This window comes from Vanellus vanellus (genome assembly GCF_965231255.1).
Source record: "Vanellus vanellus genome assembly, chromosome: 6".
NCBI classification, from domain to species: domain Eukaryota; kingdom Metazoa; phylum Chordata; class Aves; order Charadriiformes; family Charadriidae; genus Vanellus; species Vanellus vanellus.
This window is the reverse complement of record NC_138911.1, coordinates 22,526,436-22,545,489: the sequence shown is the minus strand read 5'-3', so window position 1 is coordinate 22,545,489 and position 19,054 is coordinate 22,526,436.

Here is a 19,054-nt window from a genome sequence, read left to right as displayed (position 1 = left end):
CAACAATGTCCACATGGCTCGCATATTTGCAGTCTTCCACAGGAACGTTGCAGGTGGCTTCACGAAAGCTGAAGGAGGGACAGATGTAATGAAAACTGGTGACAGATGATGCAGAGAAGGTGGAGTTGCTGAATGCCTTCTTTGTTTCTGTCTTCACTGCTTGGGCCAGCCAAGTCTGGAGTGCCAGACTTTGTGGATAACAGAGAAAGTCTGGAGGAAGGAAGACCTTCCCTTGGTTGAACAAGAACAAGTTAGAGAACAATTAAGTAAACTGGATACCCACAGGTCCATGGGGCCTGATGGCATGCACCCGCAAGTGCTGAGGGAGCTGGCAGAAGTCATTGCTGGGCCACTCTCTATCCTCTTTTGATAGGTCCTGGAGAACAAGTGAGGTGCCTGAGGACTGGAGGAAAGCCAATGTCACTCTAGTCTTCAAAAAGGGAAAGAAGGATGACCTGGGAAACTACAGGCCAGTCAGCCTCATCTCCATCCCTGGAAAGACAATGGAACAGCTCATTCTGGGCATCATCTCTAAGCATATGGAGGAGGAAAAGAAGGTTATCAGAAGTAGTCAACATGGATTCACAAAGGGAAAGTCATGTCTGACTAATCTGATAGCCTTCTACAACAGCGTGACTAGATGGGTGGATGAGGGGAGGACAGTGGATCTTGTCTACCTTGACTTTAGCAAGGCTTTCAACACCGTCTCCCACATCATCCTCACAGGCAAGCTTAGGAAGTGTGGGTTAGATGAATGGACAGTGCGGTGGATTGAGAGCTGGCTGACAGATAGAGCTCAGAGGGTTGTGGTTAGTGGTGCAGAGTCTAGTTGGAGGTCAGTAACAAGTGGTGTTCCTCAGGGGTCAGTACAGGGTCCAGTCCTGTTCAATGTATTCATCAATGACCTGGATGAAGGGATAGAGTGTACCATCAGCAAGTTTGCTGATGATACAAAATTGGGAGGGGTGGCTGACACACCAGAAGGCTGTGCAGCTATACAGCATGACCAGGACAGGCTAGAGAGCTGGGTGGAGAGGAACTTTATGAAATTCAACAAGGCAAGTGTAGGGTGCTGCACCTGGGGAGGAATAACCCCATGCATCAGTACAGGTTGGGGGCTGACCTGCTGGAGGGCAGCTCTGTAGAAAGGGACCTAGGAGTCCTGGTGGACAACAGGATCACCATGAGCCAGCCTGGTGGCCAAGAAGGCCAATGGCATCCTGGGGTCCATCAAGAAGAGTGTGGCCAGCAGGTCAAGGGAGGTCATCCTCCCCCTCTACTCTGCCCTGGTGAGGCCGCATCTGGAGTATTGTGTCCAGGTCTGGGCTCCCCAGTTCAAGAAAGACAGGGAACTGCTGGATAGGGTTCAGCAAAGGGCTACCAAGATGATTAGGGGATTGGAGCATCTTTCTTATGAGGAAAGGCTGAGGGACTTCAGTCTTTTCAGTCTAGAAAAAATAAGAATGAGGGGAGATCCTATCAATGCTTATAAATACTTAAAGGGAGGGTGCCAGGTTGATGGGACCAGTTTTTTTTTCAGTGGTGCCCAGTGATAGAAAAAGAGGTAACAGGCACAAACCTGATCATAGGAAGTTCCATCTTAAAATGAGGAGGAACTTCTTTCCTTTGATGGTGGTAGAGCACTGGGACAGGCTGCCCAGAGAGGTTGTAGAGTCTCCCACTCTGGAGATATTCCAAACCTGCCTAGATGCCATCCTGTGCGACTTGCTGTAGGTGACCCTGCTCTGGCGGGGGGGTTGGACTAGATGATCTCCAGAGGTCTCTTCCAACCCTGACCATTCTGTGTTTCTGTGAAATACTAAGGAGACTGGGGATGCCCTGTGTGAATACTGTCTTGTGTGGGTGCTGAAATAGGTGTAAGAGATGCACAATCTTTGTCTCCATCCACATCATAGCTGTATTCTATCCTGCTTAGAAATTTCTTTGTGGCAAATCTGAATAAATCGGGTGCTCTTTCAGTATACTGTGTGTCAAAGTCTGGGTGTCTGATGACAGTAGAATAGGTGTGAGGATATCTGGCTTTGGCATAAAGTTACTGTTATTGTCCATGTTACTGTGCTGCCAAAGGGCAGGTATTTAATCTTTGTAATGCAAACCTGCCACCAGGGTTGTGGGATTTAACCCCTTTTTGGTTACATACTCTTTTGAGATGTCCAGATGAAAGATAACCAATAACATAAAGGGTTTCCTATGAAAAAAAAATTATCGAGATGTTTATTGAAACCAATCTCTTCCAATTATTAACCTAAAGAGTGCTCTTTATAGGTTATTGTAGACGATGGAGTGTCTTCAACTCATATTGGCGGACCTGCCGGTTCTTACACTGGGAGACGAAGGATTGTTCCTAAGTACATTGCAAGGATCAGCATCTCCAAGAGAATCTGACCTTTCCAGGAAGTATCACTGCTCAGCGTGTTGCAAGCTGAAGCTCAGATTTTTCGTTTCTCATTTCTAACCACTCAGTATACAACTCATATTTAATTTCACAATCATTCTTATAAGCCAGAAGTTGTTTTTTTAGGAAATTCACACTGGTTTGAGGCAAAAGAGCAAAATGCAATAATGTTTCTAGATGAAATCTAAATTTGCTGGCTTCCATCTGGAAATAGTGCTCTGAAAAAAATTAATTCTAGTCATTTCTATGTGTCATGCCCAGTGACAGGATTCATGATGATGAAAAGTCAGGACTGTGTTAATTAAGGATAAAAATTTGTAATAATATATTGCAATATTTTGTATATGACTGAACTGCCACTTAGGAAGCCAGGGAGTTTAGAGCTGTGCTTAGCAACAGTTTTTGATGGATTCAAAATAATAATAATCCCATTTTTAATATATTGCAGCAAAATGATAAATGTAGATCCAAACACATTTACAAACTTCTTATCATCATTAACATCTATCAAGTTGAACAGGTATATTAGCATATCAGCCTTTATCCATCTATCCATTAGAATTCATCTCCATTATGGCTTTGCAATGTTTTGATCTTTAGCTCTGCATCAAGCTTGAAGCTTTCCTGACTGTTGCGATATTATTCTCTCTAGAAAACAGAGTTGGAGATCAGTTTTCAAAGGAGGAGTCATAATAGGCATTCAGATTCCCTCATATCACTTGTATGCTTCTCATAACATCTTAACATGTAAAGGTTAGTAGTAAGTGTGTGCATTGATGTGGTCCTCATCACTGTGTCAGTTCGAAACATATGGATCAAATCAAAATTAAGGAACAGTTCTCAGACGTGCAATTACATTGGCAGACTTCTCAAAAAAACCAAATTGAATTACAATGGAGCTCAAAGAGCAAATGAGACAAGACTCCCTTGTCCCCTGCATACCATGGGCTCCAGATCTTGCAGCAACAGGAGGCACCTGGGCAAACTAACATACCTTTCCTTGAGCTCCAGAAGTGCCAGGCTTGGATTTAGGCATCTGCTCAGCTGCCATGGCCTGCCTCTGTGCTCCCAGGAGCTCACTCCTCACAGCTGCCTGAGGCACGCGAACAGTTAATACTAGGACTGGTCTCTGCAGATTCAAGCTACTCTATATTATGCATGCTAAAAAGATTTAATGAGCATCCAGAAAGAGTATGCTATGACAGACCCAATCCGGGATGTTCTGCTTGTACAAATTAATCTAGCTAAAGTGTTAAATCTTCTTCTTCCTCTCCTGCCAGGCTGTGGGCTCAGCACATTAGAAGATGCTGCAAAATCCTTGCTCTACAAGAGCCGTTGGCTTTTCTGTCCTAGTGATATGGAAAGGGAAGGCCCTGAAGCTCTCGTCCATTCATTTTCATGTTCTTCACACAATCTACATAAAGCTCCCTGCTGCACAGCTCCCATTTGGCCTGAGCTGCAGCTGTAATAGCATTCTCTGTTTGGGACTGGAGATGGAAAAGTCTTGTCAGATCAATTTGTCCGTACCCTGGGCAACTTGGGACTCTTCTCCATTGCACAACAAATCTTTATGTCCCCTGCCTAGCTCCCTCTTACCGACCCACAGTGAAGGGGCTGCCATACTGTGCTCCAGGAGACTACCCCACACTCTGAGAGTGTGTTTAGATCCTCGTCCACTCTTTCTGGCTCATCACTGCTTGACTTCCTCCATCTACCTCTTATCTACCCTTCGCTTGTGATTTTGGGGCTGGGGGGAAAGTGGGGGGCAAAAATCCTTCACCTCTTTTTTGTGCCACAGCATAACCTTGGGCTTCACAGTTTCAGTCCTGTCCTGCCCTTCCTTAGCACAAACTGCATCAGTGGTGGTGCATGGTTGCTCCACCGTTAGCGCAACAGAATGCACTTGGTTTGGAGCTCTCCCCTACTGCCAAAGCCATGGTAGGAGGCTGTAATGCCATGGCAGTAGCACCATGTCCTAGGGCACAGCCCAACAGCAGGGCTAGAGGCTTAGCTCATCACTCTGCCCACCATGATGGCAACTTGTGAATATGACCAGGTAGCATCTACGTTTTCCCCGATAACACAAAAGATGCAGAATCCCACCCCTGAGTTTTATCACTGTGGTGGCACATAGCTGTTTTTCTTTCTCCCCGTTTTACTCTGAGCTATGTTAAATTTCAGCTGGAGCATTTTCAGAGCAGTTTTCCCCCTCCCAGCCCTCCTCCCCCCCAACGTATGTGGTTGCCCCAGTCTATCTAGACAATTCTACATCCCCACATCCCTTGCTCAAGCCAAGCAAATTCCCAATTCCAGCTATTTTGTTACAAAGGACAAAGTTCGAAATCAGAAATGCTGATGTAAAGCTCTGAAGCCTGTTTTACCTTTTAATCCTACTCTGTGGAGTGGCAGGGGGCTACACTAGCAGATTCAATTGCAAAATAAAAGCACTTTCAAATAAAATGCATCCTTTCCATTTCACATATTTATAAATGTACATATAAATTAAGCAGTTTTATAGTTGCAGTTCTCTAGCTACAAAGCTAGACAAGGTTCATGTTTGCAAGCTCCTCACCCCCCACCCCTCACCCACTCAGGTCACAGTTTTATTATATTTGACCTTCTGAGTACTTGTGTTTTCTGGAGGGACTCATTAGAAATCCGTTGCATTTGCAGGTGTGGGTTTTTTTTTTTAATTCAAAATGTAATTTTGTTTCTTTGATGTCAGTTTTATTCATTACCTAACATGTCAATATTTTCAGCTAATGATTTCAAAATAAGTAATCATAGATAGCATGTAGAACAGCAAGATGATTATATTGTCCCCAGGTCTTCCAATCACCTCCTGGACAATTAGCATATCAATACTTTCCATTAATGTAATGGGCAGTGTGTGAAATTTCCAGGCTGCTTACAGAATCTAAAGTAGATGAAGACAAGCAAACAGAGAGGATTATTTGGCAGTAAAGTAGATAATCAATAAATGAGTGCCCAGATCAATACATATCCCTTAGCTGGACCACATCAGTTTACCTCCAGCTGTGCCTTAAAAAGGTTCTAACAAATAATAACAAAAGTCAAATTGATATGTCTTGATGATGAACATTTGCTGTAATTTGCAGGAAAATGCCATAAAACTACATTATGCGTGTAAATCCCCAGCTAGTAAAATGTTACACCACCTATGGTCATGAAGGTCTGAAAGTTAAATTCATGCCTCTGATTTAATATCTATTTTAAAAGTGGAGTGCCTCTCTTTTGCTCCAGGTCATGAAAAAACACATAATGAGAGCCTCCTTTTGTGTGCATATGTGGACATTTTTTTTTTTATATTTTCACAAAATATTTGGTGCTATCTCACACTGATGCCTTTGTATATAAGGTAGAGGAAATGTAACAAGAAGCAGGCAAGTCGTTAAAAATACAAGGTGGGAGGGAATGGAGTAGCCAGGATCCCAAAACCTTCATAGGAAAATAATACCTAAGCTAAAACTGAATTTTCGGAGTGCCAGACCTTAAATTAATTCTTTTGGAATTGAACCCTGAGGTCCTTAATCGGACAACATTAAAAATGGTCTTGACCACAGAATGACTCTGTGATTAGGTAAGAGGTGAAGAAAGGAACCCATCTTGTCCCTTCTAAGCCCTCCTGAAATTCAAAGCAACAAGATGTCAGGTGAAGATAATCTATATAGAGTTTGCAGTTCCTAACTGGGAACCCGGCTGGTATTTGAAAAACTGTGAATTAAGTCATTTTGTGTTTTCTAACAAGGGTACACTAAATGTTTACTTACATTAAAATGTTTGTTTAAAATGTTATATTTTTAAATGGTACTCTGGAATTTGGAGTTTATCCAAAATTCAGTCTTTTCAAAGACTAATGTTCCTCAAGCTGTTCAAGGATAAAGTCCTCCTAGAAAGCACTTCTAGGATTCATCTGACTTTTTAAATGTCTGTTGCAGGATGATCTAAATCCCCAGAAATGCCTGTTTCTCAAATGCGAAAGAAGCCCACAATGTCTGACTCCAGTGGAAACAACTGCACTGGAAATGTCTGGAGCTAAGAGGAGATTAATCCCCCCCATCCCCACCCCCACCCATGCAGTGTGACAGCTCATACATTTACAGTCAGACATCAGACTGGCTGTGCCTGAAGTGAAGCACATCCTCTTTACGGATCCAGAGCCAGCACCCTGTGAGCTGCAGCCTTCCTGAGGCAAGATGGGTTGCTCAACCTGGTGCTCAGATCACTTCTGCCCCTGAGGTGCAACCATCAGTAGTGAGTACAGCAAGTTTGCACCCTGGGAAGCACAGGAGGCTCAGTAGAAAAATATGCCCCCCACAGTACTTGTCTAGGTTTCTCTAGTTTTCCTAAGTGTGAAGAACTCACTGGTTATTGCAAGGTCCCCTTAATGACACGTCATTTTGGGTGCATGGGGAAAAGGGAAAACTTTGGTGTTTGCAGCACTGTTAGTGCGGTGGATGTGGCAGCCCTGATTTGAGAAAAGTTCATCTCCCTTTTCCTTGCCACAACTTCTGAACACTTTGAGGCTTCCTAACTGAGAAACATGCTGGCTAAACCATGTTTAATATATAAGATCACAGCACAAGCTTGTGTGACCAGAGGTCTGATGCAGGGGCCAGAAATACTGCATCTCTATTTCCTAATGCCTAACAGAAGAAGAGGAGCAACAGCTGAATAAACCTGACCCACCAGCTCAGTTGTCTCAGCCGGACTGCACACAGTATAGATATAGATATAGTCTGGATTTAGATAAGGTATATACTTCACATATCTTTTTAGTATTTGCTGTTTGTTTGTGATCAATGCAGGGAGTTGGAAGGGAGTAAGACCCCAAGCTCTAACACAGAGTTGTTCTTATTTTACACTAGAGAGCAATGGCATATTGAAACACTCACTTTGATGGTTTCCCTGGTCTGCAGGGAGTGCTCAGTAAAAGCTTTCTGCTATGTCTGGATCGACATAACTGGGATTGTTGGTCCCACATGAATTGAGCCAGGAAGTGCTGCAGTACAGAGATGGTCCAGATAGGAAAGCAAATGTCACTGACAGGCAAGATCTAATTTCGGTGTTAAGCTAATGATGTGACTGATGCTGAGCCAGTAGGAAATTATTATGGCCTAGATTAGATTACACACGCAATGTCAGAAGAGCCCTTCTCCACCCCTATGTACATCCCTGCCCCTCCCTACAACACTCCAGAGAGCAGCAGCCCCCTTGCCTCTCTTCCATCACGTTTTTTTAAATACAGGTAGGTTAGAAAGCTGTATAAGCAATTACAAGCTCCATAATAATGTTCTATCAGCCACCTTCCCTCACCTTCTCCTGAAATCTCATTAAAGAAAAAAAAAAGGAAAACCTGTCTGTATGGAAATCCAAAGTGACCTCTCTTATACATGCAATGGTATTTGTTTCACTTGTCAGAAGCACAAAGGGCTTTTCGGGCCCGGAGGCTGATGGGAGCATCAGCAGGGCCAACAGCAAAATTAATGACTGTCCCACAAACTAGAATGGGAATTTGAACCCCAGCACCTCCAGTCACACCTGAAACTCTCCACCAGCAGATCCCTCTGGCCCAGCATTGGCTGGCATGCCTCCCTCAGCAAAAATCTCTCTTTTTCTTTCCCTGTCCAGCAAAAGTAGCAGGTTTGGGTTACATTACAGGACAAATGTTTGTGAAATGTTCTTTCCTGTCTCACTGACTAGGAGAGAAGCCATCTTTGCTCATAGTCCATCCAGAGTTAACAGAGCACTGTGCAAAGCCGTGTATCCACACATGGTGGGACACCAAAATGAAGCTCATGTTACACAAAGGGATGGCAAGGTATCAGGTAAAGGACTATCCAGCTGACTTCAAGAGAAAAAGTACAGCCTTCATGACTGTAGGAAAACGACACAGAATCACTGCTAGAGAAGCTATTTCTATCATGTAGGCTTAAAATCAAACCTCAGCACAAGCTAAGTCCAGATGAAAGGTGCCGGTTCAACAGTAGGTATAGGAGCAGATATAAAAGAAAGCAGCAAGGATGCCCGTTTCTTTGCAGGTGGCTGCATAACAACAGTGGTTATGCAGAAAATGAAGATCCTGCATGAGGGAAGGTCTGGGTTTCCACTCAGCAGTGTGTACTCAGACCCCTGAGAACCACCTTGCTTGAACTCAGGTGGATCTGAATCAGCCCTGGTGACACCAATGTCTCACAAGTGTGAGCCAGGGTTGAACTGAAAACAAAAGATAGTTCTCACTGGCTTGGAATTTCATACAAAACCAGTAAAAAATTGGATCTGAAAACAAAATGATCCCAAAGTCCAATGGGTTCATTTTTTAGAAGCTGGTGCTAATTCCCATTAAATAGTTTCATTACTGTTTGTATTACACTTACAGTTTTGCATGAGATGCTTCACAAATGCTTAACATGGGCTTGTCCTGCACTTACATGGCCACCAGGTTGATTGATTTGGGTTATTTGGTAAGGGCTGAGTGTTTATTTATTCAGTGTATTGTTAGAAGCCTCTTAAGGTTGACTAGAGCACTGTGTAGGCATTCCTTTGAGTTAGCTTGTAAAAATTTAGTGATATAAACAGGGAGTGCTCCCCTGAGCTCGCAGATGTTAGCAGAAGTCAGGCCCTAAGCGGAGCTGTTTGAAATGCTGGTGATTGGATTTGATGGTATGGCATGAAAATGGAATTTATTTTTATTAACCCTCTTTTTGTGGCTTTATTTTTGAGTCAGTCAATTCTTTCCAAGTTTGACCTTATTAATGGCTAAACTGTAGCTGACATTGAGATGTAGCAAGTCAGATTAAGCTGACCTGAAACCAGCTGAGAGGTGTCATTTAAAAGATAGCTGTCCTTACTCTAATTTCTCTGAGAGACAAAAGCTCCACCTTAGGAACACATTTAAGTTTCTGTCCTATACAGTCAGTCAAGATTGTGAAGTGTAGAAAACGGATGAGTAAAGAAAAATAGAATTGGGAAAATCTTACAGCAAGCAGAGTTGGAGACTCTAAAAGAGTAAAACAAGTTGTAAAACAATTTTTTTTCAAGAGTGAGAGGGATCCTAGCAATAGCATTAGTTCATCATGACAAATTTTCTGTCTCCATCACTAAGGCAGGAAGACACAATATTTTTCTGTTCTGTACAGAGGAAGGAGTTGATGAATTGATACCACCTCAGGTCTGTTAAGACACTTTAAAGCAAATGGTAAGTAAGCAGGAAGTTAGGCAACAGGAATGCTAAGAAGCAGATATTAACATCAGCCAATCTAAAATCACCACATCAAGACAATTTCTGTCCAGCATTTTATTACAGGCTGTTACCTTGCATCAGTCCTGTCCCAAATAAAAGATAGAGTTAAACCAATGCTTAGTGTCTGCCCTTCTGTTCTGAAGCAGGAACTAGAGTTTCCAAATCATCTGTACTAGAGATATATGGCCTAAATGCAAAGACTTACCAAAGGCGCTTAAGAGCTTCCAAGAAATCCTCCCAGGAGAGGGATACTCTCAAAAGATTGCAACACTACATTAACAAAATTATTTCCTGCAGCCTGTGGGACTGAACAACCTTCTTCTGCTATGATACTGCTTTTCACCCTTAACTCTTACCTCCTCCACCTCCCTTTTGGTATTGATATCAGGGAATTCTTCATGGCTTCTATGATTCATATTTAACAGCCTGTCTTCATGAGTGTCATAGGGAATCACTGAGGACTGTCCCTACAGGAAACACCAGAGAATTGCAAAAGCAAGCACCTGGAAAAAAACCACAAGGTTCTATTAAAAATAGAGAAGACATCTTCAAATTTAACCTGCATCCAGAAGAGAGAATGGGGACTTACACCAGGAACGGGAAAATAATTTCACACTGTAGGACTAGCCCAGAAAGTCTTTGCCTTGGCAGAGTACAGGTGTGCTGGCATCCATTCCCAGCATGAGTTATATTAGTTGACCAAGAGGATATCCTATTCCATTAATTTTCCCTTTTATGAGCCAGCAGCTAATCCTAGCATTTGTTTGCAGTCGTTTCCCTTCTATTCTTCACCTGTTTGGATGATAGTTTCCCAATGTGATAGCCCTGTGCTCAGCCTGAGGAAGACCTCACCCACAACTGTGACCTCTGCACAGTGCTGCTATCACAAATGTGTTTGTGAGTGCAGTGCAGTGTCTGGCTATTCGCCTTAGGTGATGAGATGACCTCTCTGCTTTTGGGAAGACAGACAGCTGCCTTCCTGCTGCAGCCGGATGATATTCAATGTGAGGTCTCAGATGGCCAAAGCCTACAAACATGACAGATAACCGTCCCTCCCTGGGGAAGGAAAGGGACCACTGGGCACAGGCTCTGGGAAGCCCCCAGGGTCTAGTTTTGCTAAACCACGCTAAGTACCTGTTTCTGGTACCCATTCAGGGCTTCCTCCCCTAGAGCTGGACAACCAAAGGGGTTTCCAGCAGAGAAACCTGGGCTGGTACCTAGTGGTAGCTTGCCGAGGCTCCATCAGATCGAACTTGTCCTGCTTTCACATGGATTTCACAGATGCAAGGCTCCATCCCAGTCCCCCAGGCTGCCCTATCCACGTTGCAGTTGGCGGTGCTGAGCAGCCTGGCACCTGTCAGCTGGATGCTGTACTGTGCTTATACATTAAAAATGCCATAGGGGATGGCTTCTGAGCAAAACAGCCTCGTGGCCTGCTGCTTGCTCCCAGCACTGCCAGCACCCACTAACAATGTGTCATGGGAGCGATGGAGTGCTCCCATCCACGCCTGGGCCATCTGAGGATTCATCGTCTGAGGTGGCGTACCCTGGGGAGAGAGGAAGGGCGGATGGAGGAGAAGCGGGCCCTGGGGTGGCCCCCGAGGTCAGGCTGGGCCCCGTGGCAGCATTGTCCTAGGCAGCAGGCAGGGAGGAGAAGCCGGCAGCAGGCACCAGACTTGCCTGCACTTCGTCTCACAGGACTTAATACCCTTCTCAACTTGACGTGTCTACATACAAAGCACTGCCAGTCCTCCCGTAACAGGCATTATAAGCATTTATCTAAGGCACCCAGGACCTAGGCACTGTAATTAGAGAACAGTTAAGGTCAGACAAGTGATTAGTTAACAGCAGTTCTCTGACTCGGCTTACGTGCCTTGTTCATCTTCATTCAAAACGATTTAGTTTGCTGACAGTCATATAATTTTCTGCTATGCAATCCTGAACTTGTGAGTGTTTGGCCATGAAATCTCTCCCAAAATTACCAGAAGCTGAAGGATGAGTTACTGTCTTCCAGGAGAGCATTTCCCCAGGCCTGCCACCACCGTGCTCAGTTTCTCAGTCTTCTCCTATGCCATCCTGTGCCTGCACACACACACAGCCTTTTGTGTAGCTCCTAAAGCTCTACTAATTAATCTAGCCAATGAGAAGAACTTACATTATACTGCTAATTTCAGGTATTTTTATTCTACATGCATTTTGCTTTGACTCACAGATGCGTGTTTATTTGACAGGCCTCATCCTTGAGTGGGAATTTAGGGTTCATTTATGTGGACTGAAATGAGCAGAGTTATATATCCCAGCCTTCTGCACAAGCATCAGTCATTTTCAGTGTCAGACTGAGGATTTTACATTTGTTTTGACTAGGTTAGGAGAACAATGTCTTCTTATCCCAGTACTCTACTAGTAAATATAAATGTCCATAGTAGGGAGGAAAAATATTGTCCTTGATTTCATATCTCCTCCAAGGTAATTATTTTCATTTCATCTTAATGCTCTTGTTTCTTTGTATCTCCTTCCATTTTTCCTAGTAGCCTCTTCCAGTAAACAATAGAGGGCTTGCAAGGTTAGCAGAGATTTCTTTTTTTTTACTTTATGAAGGACATATCAGCACATTAACTTACCAGACATGCACATATCTGTAGCTGCTCAGAACAACACACCAACAGCACCAACAGCCATCCACCCAGCATGCTCCCTGGCAAAGGCACTGCCCTCCAGCACTCAGGGGAAATGCTCTAAAATGTTATGCAGAAGATCCAGATGATTGTAACAGTCTTTCTGGCCTTAAAATACACAAAGCTTCAAGTAAGGGAAAAGATCCTTTTGCAGCAGAAAGGCTATTATAACCTACCACAACTCACTCCATTAGAAAGCAACTTAACACAGAGTACTTAGATTATTACATGACTAATACTTCCACTTTTTAAAAATCTGCCCCAAAACTACACCCAAAACCATGTTAAAATATAGTTAGAATACAAAATGCGTTTATAGAGCTGTGTTGGCCTTTTGTCTCTCATCACACTGTCCCACTTTTCTCTCATGTGGTGAGTTTATCATCTGCTGGTTGCATCAGGTGTGTATGAAACCCCAGCTCTGTGGATGTACTTCTGGGGCACAAGCTGGGGCCCTGCAGGAATCTACAGCAGACCACCACAAAAGTCCTTGCATACACACCGAACTACATGTGTTTGGAGAGGACAGTCCAGCTAGAGGAAAGCAATCATAACAGCTAAATTATGGGCCTTCAAAGCTTTAACTGCATTGTAAATCCTGAGCACAGCAGCTGCTGGGTATTGTCCTGGTGAGCAAAACTGATCAGTCTCATTTAATCACGTCACACTTCATTTGTGCCACAAGTGTCAGGAAGCTGGTCAAAACAAGGTTAACGGGCTACAGTGCGTCACAGGCGGATAATCAGATTAAGTGGGCAGTTGCCCAGTTACTGGCCATGATTATATTCACTCTACGATATTCCTTTTAACTATTTGAGACTGTGTTGCCAAGCTGGCATTAAAGGCAGGAATGACAAGGCTAAGAACCCAGGGAAAATTAGGTATTGCTAAAAGTTAAATGGGATTCCCTCAAGGTGCAAAATAAAAACTGACAAAAAAAGATATAGAGGTATTTGCATTTTCACATACTCTGTTTTTTAATATTGTGAGGGGCCATTAGTATGGGCACAATCATTTTAAACTCTTTATACACACATATATTTACCTCAGCAGCAACCTATTAAGTAATTTATTAAAAATAAAACTGGGGAAAATGAATGGGGCCTTTTCCTAGTATTTTATAGGTCATAATAAAACAGGACCTTTCCTTTGACACTTTCTTGATTATTCAACTTGAAATGCATTTTTCACGGCTCTCAGATTTCATTGCTTCATCACCAGCTCAGTGGGGACAAAGCATAAACTGTATGGTCTCGGTGCAGCTCCAGGTCAGGTTACAAGTCTGTGGGGTCCTACAGACTCAGTATGCAAAGAGAGTGACGTCATTTGAAAAGAGAGAGGTCAGTGTGCGCGAATGTCCCCAGCTGCCAGGCGTCAGCCTTACACTAGGACTTGATGTAGAGTTGCCACGGGAAATAGCAATGTAGGAAATACAAAGATTAAAAAAACCTCAGTGTTTTAAAACCTGTGTGATAAATAAAGACACAAATTCTCCTCTTCACCCTCCCTTCAGTTTTTGGGGGGAAAGCCTGTGAGGAGTCACAAGACTTTGCTGAAGACAGTGGGGTGAGTGTGGCAGGAGGTACCATGGCGGTACCCCTCTCACAGCCTGCCTCCTGGCAGCAGTTGGAGCAACCTCTGTGCTCCTCCCTTGCTAGTTCTTATGTGGATGAAACAGCGAGGTGCGAGAATCAGAGCTGGCCACCCACCTTACATCACGAAGTACTTCCCTTTTGCCAAAATATTAATTCAAAGGAGGCTAAAAGTGGTCCCAAGTTTCCACAGAAATGCATAATTAATGAAAACTTGTCAGATAATAAAATTGTTTTATTATTTTGGGAGCCTGACCTTTTCGACACTGAGGTTCACGTTCTCTGGCTTGGCGTGTGTTCCTGTGTAGAGTTAGACACCCAATTCCCTTCTGTGACTCAGTTTGACTGTCTGTAAAGCATATCTGATCCTATTATGATATGAAGCCTCACTAGGCAAACAATCAAAGCAACTCTGAGATAACCAAACAAAGCCCTGATTTTCCGTCAAGTGCAGCTTTCCCAACAGGTAGAGATCCTCCAGTTCAGGTCTTCTGCCTCATGAAATTAAAGCATTTAACATAAATAGGAAGAAGTATTCCTCTGTGCACTTTGTTCAGCTGGTGGAACACAGACCCAGAACAAAGGACAGAGCCAAGCTGAGCACAATGCTGAAATGCTTGGAGATATCAGCAGTGTCGGCTTTGTAGCCCGCATCCTGGCCACTGAGTGGCAGGTTTGCTCTCAGCCTTGTCCAAGGTGGGGACTATTAAACCGGTGAGGTAAAAAACACCGACAGAAATTATCGCAGAAGAATCGAGGAACCTCCTGAACCCAGGCGTATTTGAAACAGCCACAGCTGCTGGAGCATATGCTCCTGGGTGAAGTCAGGCCATAGGCACTTTGCATTTTGAGGCTGTCAGCACATCCTTTGCTGTCACATCCCCTCAGCTCTCCATCTGGCATACACCTGTGTCTTGCTCCTGGCTCTTGGCAGCGCAGATGTCTGAATATAGAAGAAGCCTTTCCTTCAGTGGGTTCAGAGAGGATGAAAAATTGATTTCTCCCTGACTTCCCAGTTAGAGCACCCCTTAATCCACTTCAGGCAAAATGACCTGGATTCATTTAAACAATGTAAGTAGATGCTGTGAGTTATTCTAGTTGGTTTTGCCTGGAGCAGGACCGGGAGTGCTCACGTGAACCAGTTTGCCAGGAGAGCTGATGAATGGTGGTGGCTATAGCTGGAGGAGGAGGCACCACCTCTGGCTGGCACAGCTGGATCAGGGATTGGACTTGTGGCCATGACCCTCTGCCTGGCAGGAGAAAACTTCTTTCTTTTTCCTTTCTAATACAGAAGAAAGGTTTTATCCCTAGAGGTGTGTGAGAGAGGCCCTGTAAATCTGCACAGTGAAGCACAGTCTCAGTGCAATGGTTGCTTTAGTGGGAAGTTGGAGCAAAAGGAAATACAGCTGAATGAGAGTCACTCCCTGAGATTCTGTGTTAGGAGGGAGGTACAGGCCTGTGGGGATTGTCTAGGGAGAAAGCCAGTGATGGGAAAGTTTGCAAGATCCAAACTTAATCTCTTGCGCTGCAAAGAACTAATCCTCACGCTTGACATTAATCTTTTCAACAGAGATATAATGCCCCTATCTTCCATGTTGCTCATTGAACCAGAAAGTAGGGCCTATGGTCTTTATAGGCTGGATATGGAGCTGCAGAAATCCTTGCACTGACATTGTTTTCCCACTGGCTGTTCTTAAGATTTCAGTATGGACTGGGCTCCCTTTGATGACACCCTGCCTTCGCTCTTGTTTAAGAAACATTGCCAAATGTAGCCCTGAAACAGCTCCTTCTCTTGAAATAAGAAATCTCTCTCAGCCCAGCAAGGAAGAAGCTATTGGCAAGTAAGACTGTAACAACATGTTACCCATAGCACCCCACTGGAAGATCTCCAGACTTAGAGCTGGCTGGCAGCGAGTATGGCTCTGGTCTCTTCCATGGTCTTGTATGCCGCATCATCTGGAGGGCCTTCATAGTTTGAGTTTGCTGCCACAAAATTGGTACTTGTGTTGCAAATGATGGCAGCCCAGTTAGCTTGGAGACAAAAGCCTTGTTTTCCTCATTGGAGCAGAGGCCATACAGCTTGCCCTACATGCAGCGCTCGAGCCAAAGCCCACTGAATTTTCCAGTCTTCTGGACCAGGCCTACAACTTCACCAGCCTCTACCTCTTTCTGACTCACAGGCCTTTCTGGAGACTTTTGATGTCTCCCCCCCCCCCACTTCTGTTTTTGTTTTTCTTGCTTTTATTCCTTTAAAGAGAGAAGCTCTAAGTGCATACAACAAATTGCACAAGCCCTTGCACTAACTGGGGCCTTGATGCAGGGATATTTAGATGCTCATCCAGCATCTCCATAAGCTGCAAGACAACATATTAGCTTCTGTGGAATCAGGAAATGTTAAACTTTACTGTTTGAGATAAAACTCAAAGGATATAATCCTTCATTCATCAGCAGCCATGCTGTAGCAGAGCAGCCCAGCCTGTCCAGAGTCTAAAAGCAAACCATGAAACAAATCTGTATGTGTATGTCTTAATACACATTAATTGCAACTTGAATTAGATGTCCTTGGACTGCCAAAACTATAAACACAGTCAAAATCTTCAGGGTTTCCAGATAACTCTAGGATTTGTCAATAACAAAGAAACAGGTAGTAGCAAGCTCCTATATATATATCACATTGATTAAAACACAGGGACTGCCCTTCAAGGAGGAACTTTGGATCAGGAGGGAGATATATTGGCTGCTCTCGTAAGCTGCTTCCAGCTCTGCCAGCAGTGATTCAGGACGTACAACTATGTTGCCATAGATAAAGACAAATCTATGTTTTCAGCCTCTTTACAGTAAAGAAGTAGCCCAGGAAGGATACATGCCTTAATTAACCCCTCAGGAACAGAAGACAAAAGCAAATAACAAACAGAATACTGCACAGATGGAAAACATTTTGACAATGAATCCTTTGAAGTTAGATGATTTTTTGTTTGTTTGTTTTCATACAAAAGAAAAATTCACCTCTGTCTGGCAGCCTAGCAAAAGGTCACACAACACTGGAGTCCTGTAAGAGTCCAATTTCAAAGACCCAAATGAGGCACTTCACCTACTGTCTGTTGTTCCTCTGTTCGCAGGAATTCCAGCTGTGCGTGGGTTGCCGCTTCGCTACACAGGATGCAGGAGTGAAGTATGACAAGTTGACACCACTATTTCCCTTGAGCAACAGATGCCCACATTTGACATTGCTTGGATCTCTCACTTAAACAGTGAGAGCAAATGGGCCTGTTTAAAGGTTGTTCAAGCAGGTGCATGTTGCCCTTCAGCTATACACAAAGCACAATTAAAGTAAGAAGAAAGCAAAATGTTTTTTTCCTTTGTAGCCCAAGGACAGGACACCTGTGCAGTGGGGTGAAGAGCCCAGGGAGAGGAATAAAGGACAGTTTGCATGGGCCAACACAGATGGGAGATGCTCTGCTTTTTCCTAAGACACGTCTCACCAGTGTAAGAACCTGGAGCCTGAGCAGATCCTAGCAGACTCCAAAATGGCAAAAGTTTGCCCCACGTATTTAATGGAAACAGACCTTTCTTCCAAAATAATGTCTAGCTAGTTACTATAGAAAAGAAAGAAAAGCCCTTTTCTTGGTGAGGGTATTACTTGGGCTCACAAGAGCTCATCTGTTGGCAGTGCGGCTCAGCTCACACCACATCAGCGTCTTATCCATTGATACCCAGGTAGCACTCAGGGGCCAAGCGAGCTGCCAGAGACACACAGGAAGACTGCGGCCAAGTCAGAAAGGTGATTTTGCTCAAATAAATCCCAGCCAGGTGGCTGCTCCAGCTGTTTTCTTCCCCCACCACAGGAACAGCAACAGCACCTGCACAGGGAGGCCACCACAGTGGATTTTCCCCACAGTTAGATGGAGTTGAGTGCATATTGTACTCAGTAATGCAACTGTGCCTTTGTTACTGCCTTAAACACATGTTGGAAATAATCCCTGGGAAGGTGAAAGAGTTACCCTCCTGGTGCCAGCCACCTGTCCATTGGGCTGAGGACCTTCCTCACCCCACTGTTCTCTCTGCCCCTGCAGATGGCCAGAGCCTGGGTAAGCTCTGCCCGGCATGCAGCATACCTACTGCTGGAAAAAGCCGGCTGTCTTCTTGCAGCAAAGGAGACACCCTGTACCCACTTCAGAGAGGCAGGCGTTGTCAGCTTATAAACGTGTTCTGAAATTGGTTGTTTCTTCAGGCAAGAAATGTAAACGCAATGGTCATACACGGGTAGAGAATGATGCTGGATCAGCCCCGACGCCTGATGTCGTGGCTTAACGCCGGCCGGCAACAAAGAACCACGCGGTCTTTTCGCTCACTCCCCCCAGCGGCGGGATAGGGGGAGAATCGGCAAAAAAAAGGCAAAACTCGTGGGTTGAGTTAAAGGCAGTTCAACAGAACAGCGAAGCAAAGAGGCAGAAAACAACAATAACACTCATAGAGGAATGTACAAAAGCCAGTTAATGTACCACCGCTCACCAACCTGACAAGGGAAGCCCCCAGCCCGCTCCCAAGCGGCGATTCCTGCCCACTCCCACGACCAGCTCTCGGCTATAGACTGGGCATGGCTCACACGGTACGGAATATCCCTTTGGCTAGTCTGGGTCAGCCGACCCACACCCCACACACCCCCACTCCCGGCTGTGTCCCGTCCCAGCGCCTTGTGAAAATTAACCTCATCCCCACCAGAACCAGGGCACCTGATTACAAGAAGCAGCACTCAAATATTGTTTCTTCCCCTCTGTTACCCTTTTATTCCCTCTTTGATCTAAGCATGATCCCTCAGCCACACTAATTACCCAAATCGCATTCACACATTTGCTCCTCACAAGCAGAGCCTCTTTTTTGGGTGGAAAAAGACACCAAGAAAAATGACATTACTTTAGGCAGTTGGGCAAAGGTTGGCAATTGGGCAGGGATACAAGATGCACCCAAACCAAATCTTTAACTTCATTTTTGAAGTTTCTTTGGCTGGAGATGTTCCTTGTCTCCAGCAAGTTTCTCCCAGAACCACTGCCCCTGCCTCGAGGATGCAGCATGCACTAGGCGTGCAGTCACTGAGGACAGGAGCAGC